Here is an 8912-nt window from a genome sequence, read left to right as displayed (position 1 = left end):
CCCACCCCCATTCATACCTCGTAGGCGCCAAATCACCTTCTCCCCGGGAAGCTCCCTTCTCCCGAGCCACGAAACCTCAGACCCACCTCCATGGCGCCCCCACCGCACCAATTTCACAGCCGCCCTCCTCCCTAATGTCGGAGATGCTATCCATTTGCCGTCGTGCACTGGGTCTTGTGCCTCTTACTCCGTGCTGCTGGTGCTGCCTCGACGGCGGCCACGTGAACCGTACCGGAGCCGATTCACCCTCGCCGTTGTTCACGGCGCCAGAGCTCCAACTTTGGATCCGTCCAGGGTCCTGGCGCTGCTTCCTCGTAGCCGTCGACCGTCGCGACATCGCTTTTCCCCTGCCGCCGGTCGCCACCGCAACCGTGCCGGCCTCATCGACTCGGCAGCTGGACCTGCCTACTTCACCATGCCGCTAGATAGGTCGCACCCTCATCTCAAATCACTTTATTTAGGCGTCAGTTGTCTGAATTTTTATTCTGGGCCAATCGATTCCCTATGGGAAGCAGCACCCCTCGAGGTGGCGGAGCTCCTAGGCTGCCGGTTGGCTGGTGTCTAACGTAAGGGTGCGGGGCCGCAAGTTCGCCGCGGAAGTAGCGCTTAGATGGCTATCTTTTAGAGTTGTGTGGGTTGAAGGTACTACCGCCGCCGGATCTGGATGATGGGGAGTCTTTGTGGATTGGCCCGGGGGCGGCGCAACCACAGCAGTGCGGTGGGGCGGGGAGCGGGGTTTTGGCCGGGGCCACGGACGGCGGAGGCAGGATGCTCTGCCCATGGTTGCTGGCTCTTCAGGGAAGATTCCGAACAGTGTCAGCCGGGAGGCACAAGACGGCCATCAAGCCATCCGGCGTAGATCGGATAGTACCAAAATAAAATAAAATTGTGTGACCCAATTTAGTCTTCAGTCAACAGACGTGTGACCACTCTCGTACCTTGCTGCTTATCTCTTAGTTTATTTCTTCAGATCAAAGAGATATGTCGTTCTTAACATTATGTGTTATCTGCATCTTCAGACACACCGTCTTCCGACTCACCGCAGCTGCTCCAACAAGGGAAGCATACACCAGAAGGGAGCTATAGTCCCCACTCAACAATTCCCTACATCGAATGCGCGTGCCTGACATGGACAACCACAACAACTGCAGGGCCATCAACAAGTAAGCACATGATGCTCACTCCTATGGATGGCAGCCAGATAGGTTGTACCCTCATCTTACTTGTGTGCAACATTTATGGCTTTGTTATTCATCTAAGCATGGAAAATAGATCATCACATTTCACTGTATATTCATGCTGATCTCTTACGGGTCTTGTTCAGGAGTTAACGATGTTCCATAGTTCAGCTAAGATGCTTGTTCTTTAGGTAACGTTGTTCCATAGTTATCATCCATCAGCCAACGCTATCCCATAGGCTGGTGATTATAGTATTATACCACTTCTAGTATTACCTATGTTGTTCTTTAATACTTTTGTGTGCCATCTAGTTAATCTTGAGTACAAACGATACATATTCTATAGCTTTCATCTGTGTTCTCCCTTTAGTTCATGAGACTTGTTGCATGCTGATCATACATGTCATTACATAAATCTAACTACTAGTTGTCTTCCATGCATGTCAGATATAATTGCACACACTGATATATCCACAAGAACCTCACTGAGCAATGTAAAGGCCAATAAACTTGATGTCAATGATACCCAATATGATGGAACATGTAAAGGCAGTTCTTCAGAAGACTTGCAGAAAGATGATGAATCCTCTACACCCCACAAGGTCCTTGCTCTAACTTGGCCTGTGATATGGGTACAACATGCATATAATGTCCTGGAGTGTATCTACTCTGTTGCAATGCCATGTGCTTAGCATGCTGATCATGCATGTAAATATGTCATGCCTTCCTGTTTTTCAGTACCTATTCCATTCATGATAACATGTTTTCAAATTCAAGTACTGACATTCTACTCTATCGCAATGCCATCTGCTTAATTTGGACATCATGCTTCTGAATATCTTATGCATTGTTATTCATCAGTATGTACTTCATCTGTCTACCATACCATGTTTTTTTACATTGAAGTGTTGTTCTAGTGCTTTGTTGCAATGCCATCTTAGTTTCCCAATCATACACGTGTATGTTGCCTTAGTTATTACTATAAGTATTCCGCTAGCATACAGTTTTACATTCAACTAGTGTTTTTTTTGTTGTGTTGTCCTGTGGTATCCCTAGCTCTTACACCATACTCCCTCCGTCCGGATTACATGTTGCCGAAATGGATAAAAAGGATGTATCTAGAACTGAAATACGCCTAGACCCATACATTTTTTTCCGGATGGAGGGAATACATGTCAATATGTCATGCCTTTCTATTATTCTTAAGTACCTATTCCATCTCTCTGATGTCGCATGTTTTATAATTAAAGCACCATTCTTCTATACAAGGCATGCAAGGGGAAGACGACTATGTTAGAATCTGAAGGGTTACAAACAAGGCCTTTGCAAAAGATCCAAATGCCCAGAGATAATAAACCAACTCCAGTTTTTATAGATACTACTCCAGCACAGAGAAACCCAACTCCTACTGATAATAAGCAGAGTCCAGTGGCCAAAGAACTAGTCCGCTCCAGTACAGCAAAAATATGTCAACTACATTCTAAGAAGCGTGTGCGTATCCTTGCATCATGAAATTTTATAGCATGCTGATCATATTTTCTATATGTTTCTTACCCATCTCTCTTTTAGAAAATAAGCTTAACAGATAGAAGAATTTCTGCAATGGTATCATTTATGAGGAAAGATTCTTGTAGGAATTCTCTGTGCTCCAATGTAGATGTAAGTACCTGTTGTATATCACTATATTTTTACATCAGTGTGTATTTTGTTAATCGGCGCGAATCCAACCTTTATCTGATCTAAATTTAGTTGTAGCAAAATGTATGATTAAAGGCCACAATGTTGATTTTTGTAAGGAAAACTGCCTGGTAGTTCTGCATCCTGAGCTGCATGAGTGTACTATCTCATATCAGTGGGTTTGAAAACTTTGGTTCTGCAGTGGGGTTTTCAGTGTTTTTTTACTTTGTTGTCCTATCCTATCCCTAGCTCTTACATCATACTCCCTCCATCCGGATTACATGTCACAGAAATGGATAAAACTCGATGTATCTAGAACTGAAATATGCCTAGACCCATCCATTTATTTCCGGATGGAGGGAATACATGTCAATATGTCATGCCTTTCTATTCTTCGGTACCTATTCCATCTCTGTTGTAGCATGTTTTATAGCTGAAACACCATTCTTCTATATATGGCATGCAAGGGGAAGACGGCTATGTTAGAATCTGAAGGGTTACAGACCAGTCTTTGCAAAAGATCCAAATGCCAGGAGATAATAAACCAACTCCATTTTTCATAGATACAGCTTCAGCACAGAGAAACCCAACTCCCACTAATAATAAGCAGATTCCAGTGGCCAAAGAACTAGTCCACTCCAGTCCAGCAAAAGAATGTCAACTCCATTCTAAGAAGCGTGTGTGTATCCTCGCATCATGAAATTTTATAGCATTCTGATCATATTTTCTACATGTTTCTTACCCATCTCTCTTTTCGAAAATAAGGTTAAATGATAGAAGACTTCCTCCATTGGGATCGTATTCGAGGAAAATATCTTGCGGGAATCCTCTATGCTCCAATGTTGATGTAAGTACATGTTGTATATCACTATATTTTTACATCAGCATGTATTTTGTTAATCGGCGTCAAGCTAACCTTTATCTGATCTAAAATTAGTTGTAGCAAAATGTTAAAGGCGCCAATGTTGATTTTTGTAAGGAAAACTGCCTGGTAGTTTTGCATACTGAGCTGCATGAATGTACTATCTCATATCACGCACATTACTGAATTGTAGTGCTTCTCTGGTTGCCCATTCATTCATTGTGTCAATGTTGCTTTCGTATTACCTTACCTGGCTTATGATAGCTGTGCCATATTGTGTTAATTTGGTGTAGGCTAGTTGCCCAAACGTTCGTTGTGTCAATGTTGCTTTCCTATTATCTTACTTGGCCAATGATAGCAATGCTAGTGTGTTAATTTTGTGCAGGCTGCTGAAGATAAGAAGACAAACTCTGAAAACAGCAAGGCAACCCCATTGTTTCTTTCCAGTAAATCTAGGCCAGGTAATATGGCAATAACTCATGATTAATCTGTTTGGTTCCCATCATAATTTATGTTATGATGAAGTGGTCGAGACACTCTCCACTATCAATAATACAAGCCTGCCAAAATCTCCATCTGAATCTGTTCAGTATCCTCTGTCTCGAATGCAACGGAATAAATGTATGTTTGTGAACCAATTAATGGCTGAAGCAATGATGGAAATGGTGGATGAATTAGAGGTGCAGAGTCGTGCGACCCAACAACTGATCAATGTTTTCAGAGACAGTGTAGCAAAGCAACAAGAACTTGCCCACATGCTTATGGGCGTCATCTGTGCTGAGGTTGTAGATTGTGACGTTGTAGATGGTTAGGTTCTCCTCATTTATTTGCACTGGCATCAATCTTTGATTGCCCAGTGGATGTAATTTCTTGTAATATATGCTGGATGTGCAACGTTATTCCCTGTATGCCGTACCTTTGCTTGATCGGTTTTGGTCCTATGCATAATTACTCGTACGAACCTTAGTGGGCCCATTAAGTTAATGGGCCGTTACTAGGCCGAAAGTTAATGGTCGGCCCTCTTACCTCCCGGGTCGTTAATAGGCTGACATCGAAGCGGGCAACAGGTGGCCCCAATTTATTTCATGGTCCGTTAACAGGCTGTTACTAAGTTTGGGCTACATATGGCCCAACTATACTGTAGGCCTTTAGCAGGCCGAAAGAGACAGCGGGCTTGTACTGGACCATGAAGAGCATGGGCCACTAAGAGGCCGAAAGTCAGGTCGTATTGTAAATGGCCCAACTGTGTTGTGGGCCTTTAGCAGGCCGAAAGAGAAACCGGGATGGTATTGGACCATGAAGGGCATGGGCCGTTAAAAGGCCAAAATTAAGGTCTGACTACAAATGGCCCAACTCATTTATGGTCCGTTAACAGGCCGAAAGGCACACAGGGCCAGGAATTGGCCCAACACTTAAATGGGCCGCTAAAAGGACAAAACTCAGGTCCGACTACAAATGGCCCAACTGATTTATGGGCCGTCAACAGGCTGAAAGTGACACCGGGCCAGAAATTGGCCCAACACTTAAATGTGCCGCTAAAAGGCCGAAACTCAGGTCTGACTACAAATGGCCCATCTGATTTATGGGCCATCAACAGGTTGAAAGACACACCAGGCCGGAAACTAGCCCAACATTTAAATGGGTCGCTAAAAGGCTGAAAGATGTACATCCTGAAAATTGGCCCATCCATTAAATGGGCCGTTGACAGGCCAAAATCTCATTGGGCCGATACTGAGCCCAAATATATAGTGGGCTGTTAACGGGCTCGAACTGACGATGGGCTGCAATGGTGTCAAATCTTTAACGGGCCATTGACGGGCCGAATTGGCACATCTCGTATGGGACGCGGGCTTAAATGGACCTGACACAAGTAGGCCTTATATGGGACGGCCTGCTAATTTTTACTGGGCCGGCCTTTTGCACCGGAATGGGCCACTGTTGGGCCATGCCATGTGTCGACCTATCATAGGCGCCTCTTGTACAATGAGTGGATGACATCTGTCCCAACGGTGAGGCAACACGTGTTTCCTGCGTCCAATGATGATTTTACATGTGGAAAATCCCCATTGGTCCGGGATGTTAATGGGTTATCGGATCCAAAACCGGACCCGCTAGCTTAACGGCGTTCCGTTACGGTGGATGCCACGTGTCGGTCACCCTTGATGAAAGCACTTCTGTGACGCGCGATTTATCGTCATGGAAGTGGACACTTCCGTGATGATAATTTTGGTAATGTCATGGAACACTTCTATGACAACACAGGTATGACTATCTTGATTCTGTCATAAAATCGTCATGGATGTACATGCATGACAAAAAACGCGACCTACTGTGACAAACATGTATCATCACGGAAGTGTATTTTTTTGTAGTGCTTCTAGAGTTTCTTTTCCTCCCGTTGTTATGTTGGTTGGAGTTCTCAAACTAAGACGACAAGACAATGATGGTAATCGAATGACGTTCTTATGAAGTGCAACCTAGTTCGTGAAGTTTTTGTTATTTTGTGTTCCCCCTTCCATCTTGCCCTATGCTTGAATCTCGGGATGAGATTCTTGTTTAGTGGGGTTGAGTTGTCACAGCCCTAGATCAGCTCTTGTTTGACTTTGCTTGCTCATCATGCCATCATGTTTAAATTTCTCTTTAAACTTGAAATGGGGATCAACAAACTACAGAACCACACCCCCCCTTGAAAATACCAGGTTCAACTGAAAAACATTTCAATGAACCCAAAATGCCCTTCATAAAAGTTCTTCATTTTTGAATTGGTCTAGAACCACTCCCAAAAATGGTGCACATTTTTCTAGGCCATTCTAGATTATTGAATTAAATTATACAGTATTTGTTCTTGGACATTTAAATGCTATAAATAATTTTAACTGTCCAAATAATCTTGAAGGTAAATGAGGTCTGTTGGAAAGAATCCAAACAGTACCCACAAATATTTTCAGGATTTTTGAAAATGCTCTGCCATTTTTATAAAGCCAAAACAATTGCAGAAAATAGAAAACAGAAAACAATAGAAAAAAAGAGAGAGGAAGGAAACATACGTGGGCTTACCTCCTGTGCAGCCCACCCGGCGGCCTAGCTGGTGGCCCAGCCCACTGGCCGAAGCGGTCGTCTTCAACCTCTACCAGTAGGCAGAGGCGTGTCGACGCGCGCGCGCCCGAGGCCTCCACTGTCGGCATTCTAGGAATGGGGGTCCCCAGACTTGCCTGCCTGCGGCCTGCGGCGTGGCTCAAAGGGGGCCCAGCGCAGCCCATCTTCATCAACACAAGCTCAAGACCCTCGCAAGGGGCCAAGCCTCGCGGGGCGGACGACAAGGAGCTTCCTCACGCACGACCTCATCAGGCGGGCTCACGAGGAGGCGGAGAGTTCAAGGCGGGATACCTCGTGAGGTGCCCATGATGCAAGCCATGACGACCAAGGGCGCCAGTCGGGCGCCAGCCCGCGCAGTGTCCTCCTTTCCTCTTTGGTGCAAAGGGAGCAAGCGCAGGTGAGAGCATCAAGCAAAGGCACCCATTTCGTTGCAACGAGACCAAGACCAGCCCAACGGCAGGGAGGAAGTCATTGTGGAGCCCAAGCAGGCGTCACCACCAGAGCCTTTGACAGGCGAGAACCAACTTTAGTCAGGATAGGTGTACCCGTTGTTCCCCTTTAAAATGGCCAATTGTTGGCGCCCTTCCCGCTCAATATTTGGGGAGAGGCCCAAGGCCTTTGCCTATAAATAGGACTAGCCACCCCCAGGGTAGAGGCATCTGGATCCTCACCAAGAAACCAGTAGATAGAGCGACTGAACTCCTCCTAGTAGTTCATCACATCAGTCAAGAACAGACCCACGCGAGGCTGTTCTTCCTTGTATTGTTCATCATCAGCCCAGGAGGCAATCCACCACACCACACACTGGAGTAGGGTATTACACCACAATGGTGGCCTGAACCAGTATAAACCCCGTGTCTCTTGTGTTGATTCTTTCGTAATTTAGATCCTAGCGATTCGGCGAGGAGCAGGTAGATAGAAGGCGAAACCTCCGCGCGCACCCCAGTGTTCGAACCTCAAGGGTCTGCTGGAACCCGAAATCCGACATTTGGCGCGCCAGGTAGGGGTGTGCCGGAATTTGTCTTCCGTCGCCCTGTTCTTCTCCGACCATCGCATCCATGTCAGATGCTCGTCGGGCCCGCGCCGAGCGCAGAGCCGCCCTTGCTTCCTGTGTCGCCCAGACGGCTCCCGTCGGCGGGCGTCCTCGTCGTTCCCCGTCACCTGCCGTCGACACCGCCACCGGCCCGGTGGGGAACGGGCAGCAAGCATCGTCCCAGAATCCCTCCGTGGCCTCTTGGGGAGAGCCATGCGGCCTCTTCCTCAGCCACCCCGTCACGCCGGCTCCCTCGATCGTCGCGGCCCTCCTGGGCGGCTCACAGGCGCCGCCCTCCAGCCACCACGTCAAGCCATTCGTCCGCTGGGTCGGCGCCGCCTCCACGTGGCAGGAGGCTCCCCCGGGCCGGTCGGAGCCATCGGCCAGGCTGGCCTTTAGCTCTAAGGACCACCCCTCTAACTCGGCCTGCTCGGGTGCGCTCCCCATGCTCTGCACGCCCACCATCTGCCAGGTGGCTGTCACCAGGACTCTCATTGACGGCGGCGCGGGCCTCAGCATGCTCTCAGTTGAGGCCTTCAACCTCCTCTGCATACCCCGGGAGCGGCTGCAACCCAGCCGGCCTTTCTCGGGCGTCGGAGGCGGGTCGTCCACCTCCTTGGGACAGATCCAGCTCCCGGTAACTTTCGGCACCTACGACAATTTCCACACGGAGCTGGTCGATTTCGACATCGCCCCCATCGGCCTCCCCTACAACGCCATCCATGGCTATCCAGCACTGGCCAAATTCATGGGCGCGACTCACCCGGCGTACAACCTCATGAAGATGCCCGGGAGCAACGGTGTTCTCACCGTGCCCAGGGACACCGGAGATGCACTACGAGTACTCAAGCTCGCCCTCAAGACGGCGACGGCGGCACGGCCCGCCAACGCAGAAACCCCCAAGCCCAAGGGGGCTGCGCCAACCAAGAAGAAACAGTTGTTCACCTAAGACAAGGCAGAGACCAAGCAGATACCTATCGACGAGGACGGGTCCACTAACGCCACTTTCACCATAGGCGCCAACCTCGGGCCCGAGTAGGAGGAAGCCCTGGTCAAGTTCCTGTGC

Source organism: Triticum dicoccoides, chromosome 5B (assembly GCF_002162155.2).
Source record: "Triticum dicoccoides isolate Atlit2015 ecotype Zavitan chromosome 5B, WEW_v2.0, whole genome shotgun sequence".
Classification (NCBI taxonomy): Eukaryota; Viridiplantae; Streptophyta; class Magnoliopsida; order Poales; family Poaceae; genus Triticum; species Triticum dicoccoides.
Note: the sequence above shows the minus strand (reverse complement) of the source record.